Source organism: Triticum urartu, chromosome 7 (genome assembly GCF_003073215.2).
Source record: "Triticum urartu cultivar G1812 chromosome 7, Tu2.1, whole genome shotgun sequence".
In the NCBI taxonomy this organism is placed as follows: domain Eukaryota; kingdom Viridiplantae; phylum Streptophyta; class Magnoliopsida; order Poales; family Poaceae; genus Triticum; species Triticum urartu.
The window spans coordinates 650,577,079-650,600,503 of NC_053028.1; the positions used below are offsets into that span (position 1 = coordinate 650,577,079).

The 23,425-nt window shown below is 44.8% G+C and overlaps 1 long non-coding RNA gene across 3 annotated transcripts; it reads left to right on the forward strand.

Annotated features, from left to right (window-relative positions):
- Positions 1-505: 505 nt before the first annotated feature.
- On the forward strand, positions 506-6,024 carry LOC125523847. Of its 3 annotated transcripts, none has more exons than XR_007290454.1 (9): positions 506-767; positions 1,988-2,333; positions 2,417-2,926; positions 3,030-3,164; positions 3,258-3,315; positions 4,721-4,886; positions 5,013-5,092; positions 5,534-5,636; positions 5,755-6,024. It is a non-coding gene; the product is annotated as an uncharacterized LOC125523847 (long non-coding RNA). The 3 variants fall into 3 exon arrangements; XR_007290456.1 differs by having other exon boundaries at positions 1,996-2,333; XR_007290455.1 differs by lacking the exon at positions 3,030-3,164 and having other exon boundaries at positions 507-767.
- The last annotated feature ends 17,401 nt before the right edge of the window (positions 6,025-23,425 follow it).

Below are 23,425 nucleotides of genomic sequence, written 5' to 3' on the forward strand. Positions count from 1 at the left end.
AATTGCACCATAAGGCAGTTTATACTTTTTTTTCCTGGCTACACTCGAAGAGAAGACTATACTACATGCCTATATTGCTGCATTAATAAATAATTGCTGATTTTATTTAAATGAGCTATTACTCTACGCAACAACATAACCACTATTGTATCTCGCTTTAGAAAATACAATTTGAGCGACATCAAACATTTTGTATCCATTTGATTTATATTTTTAAAAATGTTTATTTTTTTATATTATGTGAATTCACCTGTTTTACGTTTGAGACGTGCGTTGCACGTGCATGCTTACTAGTGTTCATAGTAATAACACCGTAGGTGCTATCCAGGTCCTATAAAAGGAGTTGCTCCCCATCCGTTGTAAGTAGGGCAAATCCAAAACAATAAGGTGCGCATATGGGACGCTTGTATGCCACATCAGATCGCTAAGAAACAAAAATGCGTGGAGAAGCGATTGGGCAGGGGCTGGGCTAGATAACACCGCCCTCTACTTTTCCCTTCCTCACAAAGCAAACGCACGGGCCATGTTCTCCAGCTCCACACGCAACCACTCCTCCGCGTCGCCGTCGCCTCTGCCTCACCCCGTCTCCTTCCGCAGCAATGGCCTACCTCATCTCCCCTCCGCCGATGTGGTGCTAGCCACCACCACCGAGCCCTAGCAGCAAAGGGAGTGGTGGCTTATTCCACGGCGCATCTCCACGCGTGCAGCGGCGACCCCGGGAGGAGCTTAAGCCGCAGCGATGGTCCACCGCGCCGGCGCCGTCGTCGGTGAGTCCCCGATCCAATCCATGATCTCTCTCTCTCTCTCTCTCTCTCTCTCTCTCAGAGGGCAGCTGCGGACCCCAAGGTGCGGTGCCGCACCCTACCTGTCGTACAGTCTAATCTCTACCCCCCCCCCCCCCCCCCCCCCCCCCCCCCCCCCCCTTGCCTCCTACCCTCTCTCTTCAGCTCCTCTATTTATTTGCACAAATTCTTTTTTGTCTATGCCTAGAAGGTGTTTGATGAAAGTTCAGCAACATCCAAGCATGCTCACCTCCAGTTCGCCAACAACCAGAATTTAAAGAAAACGAGAACATCGAGTGTGCACTACTGATGCCATCATGGAAAACTCACTGCTCTTGTTTAATTTTATTTATGTAGTCAACATTTTGGTCAAATGATTCTCACGTGTTAACAAATTGTACTCACATAAAACTGAGTATTGGTCTAAGGAGCTGGAGGCAAAACAAGAATTAATGTTCCTTTATTTACTTAGAGCTTATGTTCAGATCATTGACATTTGCATATCCCCTATTTGTAGTATCATTTTGTGTCTCGTGTTATGCCTGTAATTAAGTGCAGTCGTGCCTTCTCATAATGCCTTGCACTTTCGGGTGTGTGGATGTGGATGTCAATGTCTACTATCTGTCAATCACCCATCAAAGAAAGATCATATGATTTTTCTACAACCCTGATTTTACCTTAGCTAAGATTATATAACCATCAACTTGATCAAGATTGTTCGTGTGTGTCATCTTATGTTCTGTTTCAACGGTCGAATACCCATACGCCATCGAAGTTAGTGTGTGATGTGCCTACTTCTATTAGGAAAACAGAGAGGATGTGATTGTTTTATTTTTCTAAAATTGGTAATGTGGCAACTAGCATGGCTTCTGCTATGTTGATTTAGATCTTGCTTGGGTACTGGTTACCTTAAGTAATGCTCCCTCCGTCCTAAAATAAGTGTCGTGTCTTTAGTTCAAATTTATTAAAATTTAAACTAAAGCCACGACACTTATTTTGGGACGGAGGGAGTAGTTGAAATACATTGCAGAGAGTAAACAGAGCATGCGTATAAAGGTTGGTTAGGTCAACTTTGTTATTGATTTACACAGAATTGAACTTGTTGATATGGTGATAGGGTCTGCCGTGTACATGGTTGTTGATTAAATTTTTGTATAAACTTCTACCAATATGTTCTATTATAAACTCACTAATTTATCTGTTAGACCGGCAGTGGAGGAGCAGCAGCGGCCAACGGCAGATCGGCGTGTCATGGGAGCAGACACGGCGGCCGTCACGGGCAGAGCAGAGCGAAGTTGGCATGGCGGCTAGGCGGCTGTCCGGACTGGATCCCGCCATCACCACCAGCCACCGCCTCGTTTGTCCGTGTCCATCTCGGCGAAACCAAGGGTCTGCCTCGTGTCCTGCGAGGTGACACTCCACCGCCACCGCTCTGCTGCTTCCGCCCTACGCTTCGCTCCCTCCGGTGCCATCCTCACCTCCGACAAAAAGGACCTCTTGGACGTCATTGCACATGCTGGCCTCTTCCGACCCCGTGGCCACCGTGATCAGGTTTGGATATGGTTTCATGCCTCTCTATGACCCCATTCATCGCCGTGGCCCAATAACTCTAATTTGGGGATTGCTTGCTGTAGGTAATTGATTTTGTGTTCCTGGATTCGGGTAAGAAGCTAGTGACCTGCTCCAAGGACAAGGTTATCTGGGTTTGGGACCTCAACACACAACACTGCCTTCAAATTGTAAGGTGTCCATCACATCAAGATATGGTCGATGGATGTTGATTCTAGCGAGAAGTTTTTGGTGTCTGTCTCGGCCGATCAAGAGCTGTGGGTGTTCAAAATCAGGCAATCAGCTGAACAGGGTGAAGATTGGAACAAATGGGATGCACTTCACCATTGATCTATTGTGATTCCTTTTCCCCTTTAATAACGTGTACGTATAGGGTAGTCAAGCGCCAACAGGATATCAGCTTTTGTTGTGGATGAGAGTGGGATGATCAATCGGATTGCCGGGGTAGTACAACATTGAGTCATTGGCAGTTCGGCTCAACAAGGACAAGGCGCTGTTCACCATAGGGGTATTAGGAACAGAGAAAATACTCACACAAGGCATGGAGCAGCTACAAACTTGTTAATGTTATACAGGTCAGCATGTTCTTCTTCCAGTATCCCGTGAATATTAAAAATGTTTGCTAACTAATAGTCATCACAGTATCTGATATTCGTAGTTTTATATATCAATTGACAGGTTGATGATTTGTCAAAGGAATTTTATTGCAAATTCCTGTAGGCCTGAAAATGCACACTATCATAACAGAGTAATGTGCAAGTACACAATGTCATAGTACAAAAATAGAATTTGGACTGATTATTTAACATCACTGTGAGCTTTCCTTTAAATTTGTGCCTTTTGATTTACCCCTGCTATTGTATAAGTATGTGTAGGCTGATTTTGCTTATTGTGTGTTTTATACAGCGAGCAGCTTCCCTTGCGCCGTTATCCATCCACCAACAAGCCCATGACCATGCATCAGGTCATAAAAAAATTCAAAAATTATTTCTTATCAATATGTTTCAAATATGCTTCAGTTCTAAATTTGTTCCCTTTTCCCTTCATTTTTCCAAGAACTGTACTGTTCGGCATTAGTAGATACTTCTACTAAGAGACAGATATGTATGATAGGTTAATTTCACTTTTTTTTGGGGGGGGGGGGGATCTCCATGTGTATTAGTCCTTGCCGCATGTGTGCTTTATTGTGCAAACTTGTTTCCTTTTGGGTAGATGAAAGTGCAGATTCCACCAAAGGAAGATTTAGTAGGCTTTATGTTATCAATTTATTTTTGTTACATGTTGCTAAAAGTAAATGAAACGAATTTCTTTCGGTTTTGGTTCAAAGATTTGATTTTGGGAGGAGAAAAGTCATACAAGGATGAGAATGGGACACCATATTATAGCGACGTGGTGATTTTATTCAGTTTAGTCAGAGGACATACATACGTACAAGTAGTTCCCTAAGGCGAAGGCCTTCCATTTGCTGTTGCTGGCCATGTAAAATAGCATGAACCTGAACCTAACTGCGATTGGATGTCTAAACTGAATTGTTGCATTCCTAGACATGGAAATGTGGATCAGTTTTAGTTCTGAAGAATGTGCATACTTCTGGTCCTATGTAATTCCAATTTATTTAGACAAGCATGCCAAAAGTGTTGAAACCCAAGTTAGGGTTCAAATTCGTGGGGTTGTGCTTGCTGCTAAACTGATCCTGGACTTTTTGTTGGCTATATTATACTCCCTCTGTAAACTAATATAAGAGTGTTTAGATCACTAAAGTAGTAATCTAAACACTCTTACATTAGTTTACGGAGGGAGTAATTAGCAAATGGAAGTGGAGAGATAAAGCATAAATACTTGATAAACTTTTCTTGTTGGGGCGGGGGATGGTTTAGTCCATAGTTAAAAAAGGCATGCCTAAGCGAGCGCTTAAGCGCGCCTAGGCTCTAGGCGTTGACAAAACGCATTGCGCATAACTACGCTTAATCTGTGCATAACTGCGCATAGGTTGCAAAACGCACAATTAACGCCTAGCGCTTTTTTTAAATATGGTTTAGGCACTTCATGCATTGTTGGTGTTGCAGACTTTTGCACTGCTACTAAATGTCCTATATGTTATTCTTTAGTAGGGATATTGGCATAGAGATACCGCAGTAATAAAAACGAGAATCCTCATTACTCACATATATATTACTATGTCCTTTTGTTTCCATTGAGACCTATTTTGTTTATTCTTTTAGTTCCAAGGCAAAATTCTCTGATTTTTAGTAATTCACATTTAACAAGACATATGAATGGAGGATGGGAGGCATTTAGATGCAAGTCAGAAACTTCTTCTGCTAGCTTATTTTAAGTTTATTATTTCCTTGCTCCCCTTTTCATTGTAGAGAATGAAAAGCATCTTTCACGCTGCCAACGGGATCTGGACCAAGAAGAGGATCAGGAGGACGAATACAGTGGACACTACTACTCAGCAAGATACAGTTCAAACCCTGTATCCTCCTGATTGATCTCCCTTCGCCCCTGTTTAAGAATCATGTTTCACCCATTCAGGTAAATCTAGCTGAAACATTTTACGAACTCTACAAGTTGAAAGTTCATACTTTTAGACGAGTATACCATTTTGGAGGTGTGTGTGTCAGTTCGCCGATTATTGACACCTCATTCTATGAATTTTAGTGTTGTCTTCAGAATTATAGACACCTCATTCTATAAGGAGGCCGCCACCAAGAAGAGCGAGGTTGTGTCAATGGACTCAGGTGCGTGCACTTGTTGGTGGTTTCAGTCTCATAATCTTTTCTTTCCAGTTGAAGAACAGGCGGTGGATATCTGTTACTCCATTCTGTCTTTCCTGGTCTGTACATTTTGAGAAGATTGCATACATTGTATTGATGTGTCTTTTGTGTGAAACTTTGACTTATTGGTCAACAATATATGAGTTATACGTCATCAAAAAATATATCATTGGAAAGTTCATTGAAATACGCATCCAATGGCATACTCTTTGTGGCGTATAACTCACATTTTGTTGGTAAAATCAATGCTCAAAGTTATTTTCGGTCACAAAACATTGATAAAACTATAAATCACATTTTAATTCTTGTTGCGATTACACCTATTAGTTGCAGTTCATAAGTTGTGTTGACTTGACTGCTGATTTCTTTTCTTCTATTATTTTCCTTTATGAACCTGGTGGCCAGCGACAAGTTGTAGAAAGAAACAAGGCTTATGTTAGGCAAAGTTGATTAGGTTGTACTACACACCGAGTGCCTCCATAAGAATCTAGATAAAATGCCATAAAAGGTGAGATTGGGCATAGTCTTGATATAGTTTCGTTAAAAGATATTACATTGATTTTTTGGGTTTGGACATACTTATGATTGTTTTCTTTCTAACTGCATCTCAATATATGCTTTTGTAGACTGTTCTAGATAAGATGATGGCTATCAATGTGAGCGACTGAGCTTTTATGTCCAGAAAATGCTCACTAATAAAATCTGGAATGTCTTATGTTTCTCATCTTTTCTCTTCATTTGTATGGTTAAAGTTTGGCTTCAAACCAACAAATAGTTAATATTAAATTAAGTTATTTCCCCGCTCCCCTCTTCAGTTGGCAAACCCATCAAGGAATTGTTGTAATGAATATATTTTATATGGTTACATCCACAAGAGGAAGAGATCTTAAATGCTATAGCATACATCTATAATGATGTATATGAGTGAGAGCGAGGACCGAGTATGGGAATCACTAGTAGAAAAAGGGGCTTTTATCCCGGTTGGTAAGGCCCCTTTAGTCCCAGTTTTTGAACCGGGACTAAAGGGTCGGTACTAATGCCTCTCCCCTTTAGTCCCGGTTCTTACACGAACCGGGACTAAAGGGCGCGGCCACGTGGAGCTCCACCTTTAGTCCACCAACCGGGACTAAAGAAAATTTTATGATTTTTTTTTGAAATTTTTTTTTGAAATTTTTTAATTTTTAAATTTCTGAATTATTTTAACCTCTAGTGTGTAATCACCACCCCTCATCACTGTTCAATTTATCCTCTAATCACCCCTCATCATTCCAAATCATCTAACTTTCCGAACGGTCACCCATCCTCCCACTCCCCCAGCCTGAGCATGCTTAACTTCCGGGTTCTATTCTCTCTCGTTTTCAAGTCTGCACTTGTTGTTTTCCTGACAATAGTAAGATGTCAATCCTATTAACCTTCATGAATTTTTCTTGAGCATGAAGTGACACATTTCACTGTTTGAGTTTGAAACTATTGTTTTTAAAAAACAATAATTATTTAGTAACATTAATATTTCTTGAATAATTAGTTTGACCACAGTTTGGCCAGATTTGACCAAAATTCAAAATAACTGAAATAATTATTTAGTAACACTAATATTCTAGAATAATTAGTTTGACCATTGTTTGACGACAGTTTGACCACTGTTTGACCAGATTTGACTAGTAATTTTTTCGATTTTTTCCATTCTAGATCTTAAAAGCCTCGTAACTTTTTTCTGTTAGGTTTTTGAGGATTTTGAAAATGTTTAATGGGGGCCCCCTGTTAAATTCGGATGTAACTTTTCGAGTAGATGATTTTTCATATAATTTTTTTAATCCGAGTTCGTATGCAAAAGTTATGCCAATTTTATAAATTCCAGAGAGATTTTGCAAATAAAGTCGAAATTCATATTTGTAAATTTTCCCAACAAGTAAACCACATATCACATGGGAAACTTATTTTTTTTTTGACATTTCCATCATTTTCTTTTGTTTTTTCTAAAACTGAAAAGGCGGTCGGGGGGGAGGGGAGAGAGTTTGAAAATAGGACCTTTAGTACTGGTTCGTGCCATAAACCGGTACTAATGCCTCAAAACCCATTAGCACCGGTTGGTGGCACCAACCGATACTAAAGGTCCCAGGTGAACCGAGACTAATGCCTTAACCGCACGAACCGGGATAAATGCTCACGTTAGTCCCGATTCTTGATTGAACCGGAACTAATGTAAAAACTGCTCTGTGACTAAAGCCCTGTTTTCTACTAGTGAATCTAATGTGCGAAGACAAGATGAGTGCGGACATGCCCGCATCAGGAGGCGCCACCTAGTAGCAATCAAAGTGAAGTAGTATTACCACTACCACAAGCGTCACTCCGTAGTAGTACGTGAGCATCTCCAAGTGAGTGTGTGTGAGCGTTGCTTGTGTCGTGCTAGCTTGCACTAGCTGCTACTTAGGCTGTTTTTGCTCTCCTAGCTCAGTGTGCAGCTGTAGATTATTTTGGTAACTCTGTTATTGTACAAGAGAGAGCTAGCCAGTAGTTTTGGGCTAACAATTGGCATCAGAGCCTCATGTTACAGTAGCCATGGCCGGTGCACAAGGAAAGCAGCAGCGCACCACCTCGGGTGGTTCCAAGTCGCAGCCATCATAGGACGGCTCCCAGTCGCCGCCTCCGGAGGAGCGGCAAGGGCGCATCCGGTCCATGCACGACCATCGCGGTGAGGTTGTGGTTAGGGAGATCGTGCGCGAGACTGCAATCAGCGGTAGCGTGCCCATCACCTTCCCGATGCTCACGCGCTCGAACTACAACGAGTGGGTGTTGATCATGGAGTGCAACCTCCATGCAGCGAGCCTTTGGGTTCCCATGGAGGATGACCTGGTCGAGAGAAAGGAGGACAGGAAAGCCGTGGCGGCGCTTATGCGCGCCATGCCGCCGGAGATGCATGGCATGCTCGCGGCGAAAGCAAGCGCCAAGGAGGCATGGGAAGCCATCCGTACCTAGCGCCTCGGAGGCAACCGCGTGCGCGAGGCGAACACGCAGAAGCTGCGGGCGGACTTCGAGAACATTGCCTTCAAGGAGGGCGAGCTCGTTGACGACTTCGCCATGCGAATCTCCAGCCTTGCGTCGTAGCTCCGAGTGCTCGACGACACCATGGATGACGCGAGAGTCGTGCGGAAATTTCTCCGCGTCGTGCCACCTCGCTTCGCTCAGGTAGAGGTCTCCATCAAGACCTTGCTTGACCTGATTGAGCTCTCCATCGAGAAGCTCACAGGCCGGTTGCGGGTGGTCGAGGACTGCCTTGATGACGGCCGTGAGACCTTCGGCGGCGGACAACTCCTATTCTCGAAGAACTGGGAGGCGAGGAAGCGTCAAGGACGTGGTGGAGGTGCCCCGAGCAACAGAGGCGACACCGGCAGAGGCGGTGGTCGCACCCAGGGCGGAATCGGACGAGGTGCCGGCAACGACGACCGAGAAAAGTGCTGATATTGCAGCATCAAGGGCCACTGGGCCCGTGAGTGCCGCAAGAGGATGGCTGACGAGGATGTCGGAGCCGCGACAAATCTCGTGCGGGCTGAAAAGGATGATGGGCCATCAATGATGATGACTTGCGTCGAGACCATGCAGGAGGGCGCAGCGCCTCCGGAGACCATGGTTCCGACAAGCATCGAAGCCGTGCAGGAGGGCGCAGCACCTCCGGCGACCACGGTGCCGGCAACCGTCAAGTCCGTGCGGGAGGCACGGAGCTCTTCAACTGATCCTCTCCCAACATCGGTAGCGATTTCCCCGACAACAGCATTCTCGGGGGCCTACGACTGGGAGGAGATGAAGACCCGGGTGTGGGGGAACCACACTCCGGTAACCACGTCCCCTGCGACGCTGGTCAAGCCCGTGCAAGTTGGCACGGTAATCGCGGCCCCGGCATCCTCGGGACCCGATAAGACCGTGCAAGTTGGCACGACAATCACGGCCCCGACATCCTCGGGACCCGGTAAGACCGTGCAAGTTGGCACGATAATCGCGGTCCCGACATCCTCGGGACTCGACAAGCCCGTGTCAGGAGGCACGGCGATGACGCATCTGGTGGGCCATGTCCCGACCATGATGCTGACGACCAGTGAGCTCGTGCAAGAGGCACGACACTCTCAAGTCGGCCACACCCCTACAACCATGTTCTCAGGGTCCTGCAAGCCCGTGTGGGCGACACGACACTCTTCGACAGACCTCAACTGGGGGGCGATGAAGAGACGGTCATGGGGCAGCAAGGCCTCGACCATGACTCTGGCGACCATCGAGGCCGTGCAGGAGGCGTGGAGCTCTCTAGTCGGCCACGCCGCAACCCCGACACACTCGAGGTCGATCGAGTTCGTGCGGGAGGCACGACACTCTCTGGTTGGGCACGCCCCGACTACGCTGGTGGCAACCGTCGAGACCGTGGAGGAGCAACGGTGCTCTATGGTCGGCCACGCCGCAACCCCGACACGCTCGGGGTCCATCGAGTCCGTGCGGGAGGCACGACTCACAACTGCCGAGGGAGACCCGACAAGCAAGTTTGTTGGGAAGAGTGACAAGGAGTCTGCTAGCTTGGGAGAAGCCACTCCGGTTAGTGCGGTGTCCGACGAGTCATCCCCGGGAAGGGAGTTTCCGGGTAGCATGACGTCTGACACGACGACCCCGGGAAGAGTTCCCGGGCAGTGTAACATCAGGAACTACAACCCCACTAACACCGACACCCAAGAGTGAGGTGGTTTCTGGGCAGTTTGTGACCCCGCCTACAGAGCGGCCAGACCTGTTCGACGCCAACAACGTTGGCGATCCACACAGGTTGCGACGCCTAGGGGGAACTTCTCGGCGAGCCTGCGGGACGACCGCAGCACCCCGAGATCAAGAAAGACGAGCACGGCGCCAGTTCCCAGGATCATCGACGTCAAGCCCCTTCGACAGGGTTGAGGGGGAGATTGTTGATCCAACCCAGTCTACAGGGCAGTACTCAGCTGCCGTTGCTTGAAAAAAGAGCTAAATACAATGCTAGGCTTTCTTCGGTCCAAAAGGCTGAGATGGAGAAAGAGTATTAGGCTTTAGCTAGTAAGAAGGCTGAGGTGGAGAAGTAGTGTTAGACTTTAGCCAGTAAAAAGGCTGAGCTGAACGGCAGGAAGTTTCCTAGTAGTAGATAGGAATGTGCTATGCATGTTCATAGTAGTAGCACCGTAAATGCCATCCGGGTCCTATAAAAGGAGCTGCTCCCCATCCGTTGTAAGTAGGGCAAATAGTAATCAAAGTGAAGTAGTATTACCACTACCACGAGCCTCACTCCGTAGTAGTACGTGAGCATCTCCAAGTGAGTGTGTGTGAGCGTTGCTTGTGTCGTGCTAGCTTGCACTAGCTGCTACTTAGGCTGTTTTTGCTCTCCTGGCCCGGTGTGCAGCTGCAGATTATTTTGGTAACTCTGTTAGTGTACAAGAGAGAGCTAGCCAGTAGTTTTGGGCTAACAGTCACCATGAGCAGTTGCTCGCATTTGTCCACCAGAAGTGGGCGAGGCATCTGATGAGAAGGGATCCGGGCTCGGACAAGGACGGATCCTTGTGTGATACAGCACGCGAGGCATCTGATGTTCCCTTGATTTCGTCAATGGGCGATCCGATCTGATCCGAGGAAGACGAACACGATAGAATCGCCGGCGACGGTGGCCCTGGTGTGGCTTTCTAGAGGGCGCGTATCCTTTTCCGACTAGAATAAGGTTACTCGGCGCTGGAGAATTTTCTTTCCAACGGGGCACATTAGTAATTTTTCCACTCGAAAGTCACCCGCCGTCAACGCCACTCGCGGCCGCGGCCAGTGTTCATCTCGCCTCTCAGGGCACCAAAAAAAGCCGCCTGGGGGCTAACCAACGCTAGATTGATGCGTGGGACGACTCCGCTCCCGGTCGTCGGCCCATAGGTCATCGCGGGCTCGGCGTTATTTCATACAATTTTTTGCAAACCCGACGAACTTTCACGAACTCGGCGAAATTTTATTGAAATTTGTACAAAAAACATTAAAAACATGCAAACTACGCCTAAACTATGTCAAACTACGCCTAGGCACTGCGCCCGCGTCCACCGCCCGTCATCTACATGCCGAGAAGCCTGTAGAAGCGGGTGTAGCCGCCGTCATCGTCGTCACGCACCCCGCCGGAGCCGCCGCCGTCCCTGCTGCACCCCTGGCCAGGGTCATCGACGCACGGTGGGGCGCTGGACGGCCCGGCCTCGTCCTCCTCGTTGCTGTCGAGGACGATGACGCTGCCCTCCTCGCGCCCGCGAAGCCGGGCCTAGAGCTCCGCGTACGCCCGGTGCTGGCGGAGCACCTGCTCGCGAACATAGTCCTCCTTCGCCCAATTAAGGGCGGCCTCGTCGTCGGGGGCCACCATGTCCGTGTGCTCCGGCTTCACCGGGAGCAGCCCCGGCTCGGTCTTCGGCTGGACCAGGCGGAGGGAGCGCGGGGAGAGATGGGAACCCTCATTGATGACGAGGACGCCGCCGCGGGTGCAGCGCCAGAGCGGCGTCTCCTTCGGGTCTGGCTTGACGGGGCGGAGAGCCGGCGAGCCGGAGGAGGGCTGGACGAGGCGGAAAGCCGGCGAGCCGGAGGAGAGCGAGCCAGAGCCCGACGACGATGACGTCCCCGGCTCCATTCGGCGCGGCGTTCAGGAGCTGCCACCCCGGTGAGAGAAAGACAGTCGCGTCGGGTACTCGAGGCGCGACACGTTGCCGGTCTCGATGTAGTCGAGGACGGCCTCAAGGGTGCGGCCTGGCACGCCTCATCACTCGCGCCGCCCGTCGGTGTTGAGGCAGTCACGGGGATGACGCCGTTGACAGAGACGATCTTCTCTTGGCGGCGGCGCGTCATGCCTGCACTCGGAGTAGCACTCTCTGTAGCACTTGCAGTACTCGGACATGGCAGCCACCTGCTGGCGCTCCTCGAGGAGCAGGAGCACGCACAGGCACAGCGCGGCCATGGTGGCCACCCTTAACTTCTTCGCCTTCATCTTCTCCCTCGAGCAACCTGTGGCCTCTTCTTCTTCTCGGTAACACAGCATCAAGAATATATTTGATCAAGGGAGGCAGAGGAGAGAACTGTTGTGGTGAGAGTGTGAGGCGGTGTGCTTTCTTATATGGGCACCCGAGCTCCGAGGACAAAACCGACATTTGACCCTCGTAATGTATTTCCCGGTAAATGAAATGGGCACGATTTTCCCTAGCATCGCCGCCGGGTTATCTGGCGTCTTTTCGGCGAATGGATGATGTGCAGGTGGAGTGTCCTGTAGCATAACGTTGGACCTCAAAAGTGAGTAGAGAAAGCCTTGTTGGAGCTGCCTGTACCTGTATTGATGTAGAAAGAAAACAGAATGCAGTTCAGGTACACTGCTGTTTATATACCACTGAAGGTTCAAATTCTAATACTAGTATGTCTTCAGCTGTACAGCACTAGAGCTAAGCTGGGAGAAATCAAGTTTCCTTGACATGGAAACAGATAAACAGTTTATGCAAGAGCAGCAGAGAGCTGTAGAAAGGAAATTTGCAAAGGCAAGCTCTCTGATGGCTCTGGCCTTAGCAGAGCAACACAACTACCCGCAGCTCATGGTGAAGTGCGTTGAATTCATCGTTAGCACTCCTGCAATTCTTGATGCTGTGTTGGCGACAGACGGATATAAGCATCTGGTGGCAAGCTGTCCTATGGTGTTGCCCGAGCTTCTCAAGTCTGCACGGGGCATATCAAGGGTAACCATAAGAGTTAATGCTTCACTCCATGTATTTAGTCTCTGTTTGAGCAACTTACTACATCACCTAAAACTGAAAACTTATGCCCATTATATGTATGTCATGAGCAACTTACTGCTCGAGTTTGCACTCATGTTTGATTTAATTCAGGGCTAAACTGTCCTAGTTTCGATATGCGTGTCCTCTGCTTGTCAAATATTGGCACACGGTCAACTTGTGCTTTCAGTGATGTTAAAGAGTAGGATGATCCGGAGTGTGCAGACATGACTTGCTCAGCTGCAGGCTGCAGCCACACAATCCTGCTGTTTGTTCTTACAGAGTGTGCAGTATTGTTGTATGCTGGGAACTCTGTTGAACACATTGTCACGTCAAATTCCGGAACGGTGTCAGGAAATACCATCTGATGAGTAGTTCATGCTTGCTCTGTTTTTCAGACAAATCCGGAACGGTGTCAGGAAATTCCGGAACGTCAAATTCCGTAAATACCATCTGATTGTGTTAGTTACTCTCTGTCCCAAATAGCTTACCAAAAAGTCTTATAATTTGGAACAGATGTAGTAGTACAAAGTAAGGTGATTCCTGTGTCACTGGCCAAGGGCCAACACCTGAAACCATTCATGCTTGCTCTGTTTTTCAGGCAAATCCTCCAGGCTGCTTAAAAGAAATCTAAATGCAATTCATGCAATGGAAGCACATGCAGTACTAGTTTACTCCCGTTATGAACGCTTCACAACATGTTCACCTTCTCAAGATGAAGGACAAATCCGAAGCGACCTAACAATTAATCTGGGCCATTACGACATCCACCGAGAAGGCCAACAAGTAGTTTGTTCGTATTATGCATGAAACAATTAACTACTAAATGCGGTTGGTCCAGTGATACAAGTAGATATACAAATAAATAACGTATAATAATATGTGCCACCTTTTAAGGGGGAAGCTAACATTGAACTTCAGATCTAACCTACCGAGACATTGGAAAAATCATTTACATATCCACCCAATGCCCTTCTCAAAAGAACTCTTTTCTGAAGATCACCGTTCCAGTTTCCATTGCCACTTGTCTCCAGGACATGGCCAATTTTCAAGAGCATAGGATAAATCATAAACCCTTACCATATGCATTAGCACAAACAGGTATTGCGAAAAAGGACATTCACTTCTGCATAGTTCTCGTAAATAAATCTCCTCAGGTAGCATCCCATCATGGACCTGTACAAAAAGAGCAAGAAATTCCTGAAACTGTAGCTCAACTTCTACTGAACTCAGCTAGAACTAAGATGTACTTTCCTACAATAAAATTTACAAGAAATTTCGTGGAATTCCTATGTTGGTGATAACTTTTACAAACATGGGCGCATGCATTCCCGATGTCAGGATGGTGCAGTCGCGTGTAAATGAGGTCGTAAGTGTAATTATGACTCTATTTCGTTTTTTTATTAAAGACTAGTAAACTAAGAGGACTAATTTTTTCATCAAGCTTATAGTAGAAACTTAGTCCTTTTTGTGAGAGGAAACATCAATGATGAATCCCTACTTCTTATCTTCACCAGTGTTTTGTTATCTAGAGCTCATAGTTTGTAATTTTTATGCTTCTAGTAAATCAAAGATTTACATTCAGTTTAAGGAAAACCTTACTATCAAGAGAGGAACATACAAAATAGCTCGGATGGACCCTAACTCAGGATATACAGTAAAGTCCCCAGGTTTAGCAACCTCATCATCTATTCAGCAACTTCTTCAAGTTTCTCGGTGCTACTACCGATCTTGCGAGGAGAAAGCATTCCTGTTGAGCGAACCTAGTTCTTCTAAGTGTTAGTTGGAACTAAAGAGTCTTTTTCTCTGGTGCCACCAAAATTTTGACATGCAAGGTCCTTTTTTTAGCATTGCTAACTCCAAGGCAGGCCATGCCCTGAGGGGGTAGAGGGGGCGGCCGCGCCGGGCCGAAGACCCCGAAGGGGGTAATGTATGTGTATAGGCTCTTCAAAAATGGTATATGTTCACATTTGGTATTCTTAGAGCTTGTTGTTTTCCCTCCCCCAGTCCCGATGCTTTTCCACCTTAACTATGGCTGTCTAGGGGGCGAATGTAAAAAAATTGTATTAGCCCACCTTGTTCTTTGAGATTCATGTTTTGGAATCTTTGGGAAATGGGACCGACCTGGCGCCTCAAGTTCTTTGAGATTCATGTTTTGGAAACCTTCTTATTCCTTAGGTCCTACCTATCTAGGGTTTTACCAAGATAGATTTTATCTGCTTCACTACTATTCATGGGTAGTGTTGTGGAAATTTGTGTAGATTGATTTTACTACACTACTCATCATTTTTCAGTTTTTTAGTTCTTATTAAGTAATTGACTTTGAACTAAGACTCCTAACTCTAGAGTTACTAAAATGTTCAATTTTATACACTTGCTTGTTTTAAAAGAGGTGTTTGTTATCCATGTTCACCTCATGTGTATAGTTTTCATGTTCGTATATGTACTTACAAGTTAGTTTGTGTGTCTACTTAACATATTAGTTTGTGCTTTACAAGATAGAGCATGTCTTCAATGTTAATGTGTGTGATAACAATGTCCAAGTGTATTTCACACTTCAATATGTGTTGGCAACACATGTTGAAGTGTATCCTCATATTAATGTGTGTGTACTGCCCATTTCCCATGTTAATGTGTTTCTACCATCCTCATGTACTTCAAGTAAGATGTAAATCCATAGGCATTCTGGGGTTCCATTTCTTAATTGTTAGTTCACTGATCTCATATAGTTCTCCAAAATTTTCCCTTGCACTTTCCTTGAACCACTCAAAATGTAGAAGCCCATATCTAAGATAAGCTTAATTTTGCCCCTTGATACAAGAGATCTCCTTCATGTCATCAAAGAGTTGGGCCTTGAAAACCGGAGATCTTGTAGCAAGTATGTCCTTGTGTGCAACAAATGACTAGTGGCGGTGCCAGAAATTCATTCATGTGTAGTCAATTCAAACTTGTGTAGTCATATGTGTTGGAATTTTGCTAGTAGGCCTTTGGAGCAAAGCCCAACTAAAATTCTGAAATTCTCTTGGCCCATGCATGCACACATGTGAGTGGAGTGAGTGAGACTAGAGTTTAGTCCCACCATGGAAGTTGAGAGAGACTTGCACCTTTTTATAAGGTGAGCTCTTCTACCACTTGTATGGGCATGAGAAGAGGAGACCTATGATACGTCTCCAATGTATCTATAATTTTTGATTGTTCCATGCTATTATATTATCTGTTTTGGATGTTTAATGAGCTTTAATATGCACTTTTATATTATTTTCGGGACTAACCTATTAACCGGGGGTCCAGTGCCAGTTTCTGTTTTTTTGCCTATTTTAGTGTTTTGCAATAAAGGAATATCAAACGGAATCCAAACGGAATGAAGCCTTCGGGAGGATCTTTCTTGGAACAAACACAAACCAGGAGACTTGGAGTTGAAGTCTGGAACTCTGCGAAGCTTTCACGAGGCAGGAAGGCGCGCCCCCACCCTCGTGGGCCACACGGAGCTCCACAGACATACTTATTTTGCCTATATATACTCTTATACCCTAAAAACATCAGGGGGAGGCACGAAACCACTTTTCCACTGCCGCAACCTTCTGTACCCGTGAGATCCCATCTAGGGCCTTTTCCGACGATCTGCCGGAGGGGGATTCGATCACAGAGGGCTTCTACATCAACACCATAGCCTCTCTGATGGTGTGTGAGTAGTTTACCACAGACCTTCGGGTCCATAGTTATTAGCTAGATGGCTTCTTCTCTCTCTTTGGTTCTCAATACAAAGTTCTCCTCGATGTTCTTGGAGATCTATTCGATGTAATACTTTTTGCGGTGTGTTTGTCGAGATCCGATGAATTGTGGATTTATGATCAAGTTTATCTACGAACAATATTTGGTTCTTCTCTGAATTCTTATATGCATGATTTGATATCTTTGCAAGTCTCTTAGAATTATCGGTTTAGTTTGGTCTACTAGATTGATCTTTCTTGCAATGGGAGAAGTGCTTAGCTTTGGGTTCAATCTTGTGGTGTCCTTTCCCAGTGACAGTAGGGGCAGCAAGGCACATATTGTATTGTTGTCATCGAGGATAAAAAGATAGGGTTTATATCATATTGCTTGAGTTTATCCCTCTACATCATGTCATCTTGCCTAAAGCATTACTCTGTTCTTATGAACTTAATACTCTAGATGCATGCTGGATAGCGGTCGATGTGTGGAGTAATAGTAGTAGATGCAAAATTGTTTCGGTCTACTTAACACAGACGTGATGCCTATATTTCATAATCATTGCCTAAATATTCTCATAACTATGTGCTCTTCTATCAATTGCTCGGCAGTGATTTGTTCACCCACCGACACTTGCTATCATGAGAGAAGCCACTAGTGAAACCTATGGCCCCCGAGTCTCTTTCTTATTATATTGCATCTCTTTTATTTAAATTGCATCTCGTTTACTATTTTGAAATCTATACAACAAAAATACCAAAAATATTTACCTTACTATCTTTATCAGATCTCACTTTCGCAAGTGACCGTGAAGGGATTGACAACTCCTTTATCGTGTTGGTTGCAAGGTTCTTAATTGTTTGTGCAGGTACTAGGTGACTTGCGTGTTATCTCCTACTGGATTGATACCTTGGTTCTCAAAAACTGAGGGAAATACTTATGCTACTTTGCTGCATCACCCTTTCCTCTTCAAGGGAAAACCAATGCATGCTCAAGAGGTAGCAACCTACACGAGCACTCCTCCTCCGCGCTCGCCTCGCCACGCCTCGTCACGACGCGCCATGGGTTGCGGGATTGAGCCGAGTCGAGGACAGAGCTATGCATGTTGTCTATATTTTTGCTGCTCAGGAAAAATTAATAAGTCATTAATTAATAATTAATGGACGTGTTAATTACTGAACAGTTTCTGATTCTTTTGGATCTTGATGACTTGGACGTGGGGTTTACTCCCACGATCTACCCGGCTCGTGATACGTCTCCAACGTATCTATAATTTATGAAGTATTCATGCTATTATATTATCCATCTTAGATGTTTTATATGCATTTATATGCTATTTTATATGATTTTTGGGACTAACCTATTAACCTAGAGCCCAGTGCCAGTTTATGTTTGTCCCTTGTTTTTGATTATTGCAGAAAAGAAATACCAAACGGAGTCCAATTGACATGCCGATTTTTGATGATTTTTGATGGACCAAAAGAAGCCACGGAGTAAAAGAGTTGGGCCAAAAGATTTTCGAGCCGTCCACGAGGGTGGGGGGCGCGCTCCACCCCCTGGGCGTGGGCCCCTATCTCGTGGACGACTCGGAGACCCCTCTGACGTGAAACCGACGCCAAAAATTCCTATAAATACATAACCCCCCAGAAAATAACCTAGATCGAAAGTTCCGCCGCCGCAAGCCTTTGTAGCCATGAGAAATTAATCTAGTCCCTCTCTGGCACCCTACCGGAGGGGGCCATCATCACCGGAGGGCATGGAGGAGGATCCCGGAGGGGCCATCATCACCATGAAGGCCAAGGACCAGTTGGGGAACCTCTCCCCATCTAGGGGGAGGCCATGGAGGAGGAAGCACAAGGGGGAGAATCTCTCCTCCTCTCTCTTGGTGGCACCGGAGTACCATCGAGAGGGGAATCATCGCCGCGGTGATCGTCTCCATCAACATCACCATCATCATCATCACCCTCATCTCTTTTACGCGGTCCACTCTCCCGCACCACGCTGTAATCCCTACTTGAACATGGTGCTTTATGCCACATATTATGATCCAATGATGTGTTGCCACCCTATGATGTTTTGAGTAGATTTCCTTTGTCTATGGGTTGATTGATGATCTAGATTGGTACGAGTTGTATGTTTTTTTGGTGCTGTCCTATTGTGCCCTCCGTGTTGCGCAAGCGTGACGGATTCCCGCTGTAGGGTGTTGCAATACGTTCATGATTCGCTTATAGTGGGTTGCTTGAGTGACAGAATCATAAACCCAAGTAAGGGGGTTGTTGCATATGGGATAAAGGGGACTTGATGGTTTAATGCTATGGTTGGGTTTTACCTTAATGATCTTTAGTAGTTGCGGATGCTTGCTAGAGTTCCAATTATAAGTGCATATGATCCAAGAAGAGAAAGTATGTTAGCTTATGCGTCTCCCTCATATGAAATTGCAATGACGACCACTGGTCTTGTTAACAATTGCCTAAGACAATTCCGCACACCGATCCATCATTATCCCACACTCGCTATTTATAATATTTAGTAATATATTCTAAATTTATGATAACAACACCTACTTTTATATTTTATCTCTCTGATACCATGCAAAGTTATCCTCTTTATACCCACAATGTAGTTTTATTTCCCATTTCTAGTTGGAAGCAAACGTTCGGTGTACGTAGAGTCGTATCAGTGGAAGATAGGGATTGAGAGAATATTGATCTTACCTTTAGCTCCTTGTGGGTTCGACACTCCATACTTATCACTTCCACCATTGGGAATTGCTACGATGATTCCCTGCACTTGGGGATTATCAAGCTCTTTTTCTGGCGCCGTTGCCGGGGAGCAATATCGTGGGGTTGATATTCTCGTGTATGCTTGTTTGTTTTCTTCACTGAGTAGATTTTGTTTTTCCTTTTTTGTTTCTGTTTAGTTGTGGGTGAAACATACCATTTTTTAAAACAATTAAAATACAAAAAAATTACTTGCCTCTCATACCTAAAAAGTTTTTCAATAAGAGAAGTGATTGGAAGGTTATGCATTGTAGAAATGAGGGTCGACCTTGAACAGTTGTGTTCATGCTCATGGAAACAATGTAAAAAAATTCATGGAAGCTTCTCTGAAAATAATTACCCCCTTGTATATATCCATTGTATTATAAAAATAATGTGCCAAGACTTGGTTTTAGGATGATTAGATTACTTGTTTACTTTGTGCAGTACAAAAACAGAAACTCTGGCTGTAGCGCATGATTTTACATTTTTTACTGGAAAATCAAATGGGTCTGAAACTTTTTGCTCATTACTTCCGTACAAATTTTTTAAATTTTCATATTTTTTTAGAATTGTTTGGAGTTAAAGAAGTTTACTAAACTTCCAGATTACTACAGACTGTCCTGTTTTTGATAGATTCTGTTTTCTATGAGTTGTTCGCTTATTTTGATGAATCTATGGGTAGTATCGGGGGGTATGAACCATGGTGAAGTTGGAATACAGTAGATATAGTTCCAATATGAAATTGGAATAAGTTTGCAACAGTACCTAAAGGTAGTGATTTGCTTTATTTACACTAACGGATCTCACAAAGTTTTTGTTAAAGTTTTGTGTGGATGAAGTGTTCGAAGATCAAGGAGCTATCAATATGAGAAGAATAAAGAGAGGCAAGAGCTCATGCTTGGGAATGCCCAAGGCACCCCAAGTAAATATTTCAAGGATACTCAAGCATCTAAGCTTGGGGATGCCCCGGTTGGCATCCCATCTTTCTTCTTCAACAATTATCGGTATACCTCGGTTTTTGTTTTGTTCACATAATTTGTGTCTTTTGTGTTTTTGTTTTTCCTTTAAGAACTATGCTAGTATGAGATAGCACTTTATTGATTTATAGAATACTTCATGTGCTTCACTTATATCTTTTAAGTATGATCTTACAGAATTGCTCTTTGTGCTTCACTTAAATCTTTTGAGTATGGTTTTATAGAATGCTTAATGTGCTTCACTTATATATTTGAGCTTGGATATTGGTTAGTCTATATTAATTGTAGAATGCTCCATGAACTTCACTTATATCTTTTGGAGTATGCACTATTAGGAAAAGGCCTACTAGTGACGCACCTGTTTTGCCTACTAATGGTGCACTACAGGTGCGCCACTAGTATCACGCCATTAGTATTTTTTACTAATGGCACACCATGCAGTGCGTCATTAGTATAGCCCAGGGTGCGCCATTAGTATGCCTCCCAGGGGGCCATATTTACCCATGTGCTTTGGCATACTAATGGCGCACTAGTTGATGATGCGCCATTAGAGTCCTTTTTGCAGTGCGCCATTAGTGTGCTGAGTGGTGCACCACTAGTATGAATATTAGGGATTTTTTTCTTTTCTGATATTTGCACAGGTTACAAAACATATTACTGCACATAATATAGAGAGCATAACATATAAACAGCAGATTCATCGAATACAATAAAAGATTAGTCTCCGAATACAATACATCATATTAGTCTCCGAATTCAAAAGACCGAACAAAGATAGAACATTACAAGTCTCGAGACCGCGAGTAGCGAGTTTGTCGGAAGTAATACTAATCCTAACAAGTTCTACTAATCATCATCATACAACTTCTACTCGTTATTAATAACAAGTCATACGATCATCATCTTGATAGTCATCGAACCAACCCTACTTAATTGTTCTTAGCACATGATCATCAGTATTAGGCAGGACCTAAATACCCTATTTAAGGTAAAATAGCATAAAACAATATAGACCCTGACTCCCCATTATGGAGAATGGAGATCATCCTGTCTCCAATTCTTGCAATTCGCTTACTTTTGCTTCCAAGAACCTCCTTACGACTGTCCATACATTTTTTCCATCCTTTGATTTGCATGTCTCCACTTCTTTTAGAAATCTGGTATGGATAATTGAGATTCGTAGGATGACCTGGCTATATGTTCAAAACATTAAGGCTACCTTTCTGATACATCAAATGAGGCACACAATTCTCTGGGATTATATGTTGAAAAACATAGTAATAACTTCATAGTTAGCAATGATGTACTAGTTTTAGAAGTCTGCAAAAGATGCACAGATGTCCTAATAGTAAAAAATCTTACCAGGGTATCTCCATGGTAGTTACCATAGTTGAACACATGCACTAGTGGCACGTATTGACCATAATGTTGAGGAGTTTGATTGTAGACATTGTAATTCTCAATGTCAGTACAAAATCCGACCAGATGATTTTTCTCCTTGTAAGTTGTTAATTCGGAGACATCAGTGTAGTGGGTTTTTTCTACCATCTCCCGCACATTCTTTGAACAATAAAAATAAGCTATCAATGGAAATAAGCTGTCAACTATTTTGAAATAAACAATATAAATTAGCTAATAACTATGTTTGAGAAACTTACATAGCGGTAGAATTGGAGGCGTATCAACAAGGACCCAAATGTCCATATTGTCTTGCTCGATTTTAGGATCACCAAGATCCATGGTGACAAGCATACCCTCATCAAAACCATACATCTTGCAAAATGCTTCCCAATTTTTGCAACCAAAATGGGTTACGCTCCCAGAATTATATAGATTTACTTCAAAATCCACATCGTGATGAGTCCTTAGGTGAATTTTCTTTGTTTCAGAAACTTCATGGTCTTCAAAATGCATCCTCTCCAAGACATAGTGTCGGTGTCAAACCGGCGGATCTCGGGTAGGGGGTCCCGAACTGTGCGTCTAGGCCGGATGGTAACAGGAGGCAGGGGACACGAAGTTTTACCCAGGTTCGGGCCCTCTTGATGGAGGTAAAACCCTACGTCCTACTCGATTAATATTGATGATATGGGTAGTACAAGAGTAGATCTACCACGAGATCGGAGAGGCTAAACCCTAGAAGCTAGCCTATGGTATGATTGTATGTTGTGATTGTTGTCCTACAGACTAAAACCCTTCGGTTTATATAGACACCGGAGAGGGTTAGGGTTACACAAGGTCGGTTACAAAGGAGGAGATATCCATATACGTATTGCCTAGCTTGCCTTCCACGCCAAGTAGAGTCCCACCCGGACACGAGACGAAGTCTTTAATCTTGTATCTTCATAGTCTAACAGTCCGGCCAATGGAGATAGTCCGGCTGTCCGGAGACCCCCTAATACAGGACTCCCTCAGTAGCCCCTGAACCAGGCTTCAATGACGATGAGTCCAGCGCGCAGTTGTCTTCGGCATTGCAAGGCGGGTTCCTTCTCCGAATACATCACAGAAGAATTTGAATACGAGGATAGTGTCCGACCCTGCAAAGTAAGTTCCACATTCCACCATAGAGAGAATAATATTTTCGCAGATCTAATTTGCTGGCTTGTTTTGGCAACGCGACGTTACGTCATGGCCCGGTGATTATTCGAACCGTTTCTTTTAACAAGCCCCGCACATAACGCGAGGCAGTTTTTCGACACGTCTTGTCCAAGCAGAGATCGTGTCCCCTTATTACGGGATTCTCATCAATACGGGCATGGGTAACCCAACCGCGCCATCAATTGCGGCGCTTGGGGGATAAGCGAGTTTTACCAGGCAAGTGGGGACGCTTAGTTTTGTCCGCCCATATAAAGGGATAAGGATTCACCTTTCTATCCACGCCTTCTTCCTCCTCTGCTCATCCGCTCCCGCACACTCGAGCTCTAGCGCCCAAGTCCTCACTTCCATCTCAACCTTCTCTAGCCATGTCTGGAGCGAGAGGCAAGTGGATGGTCTCCTCCGTCATGGAGGGAGACGTCAAGAAACTGAGGAGAGCCGGATACCTGCACGACGACATCGCGCACCGGCTCCCAGATGAGGGGCAGCTCATCC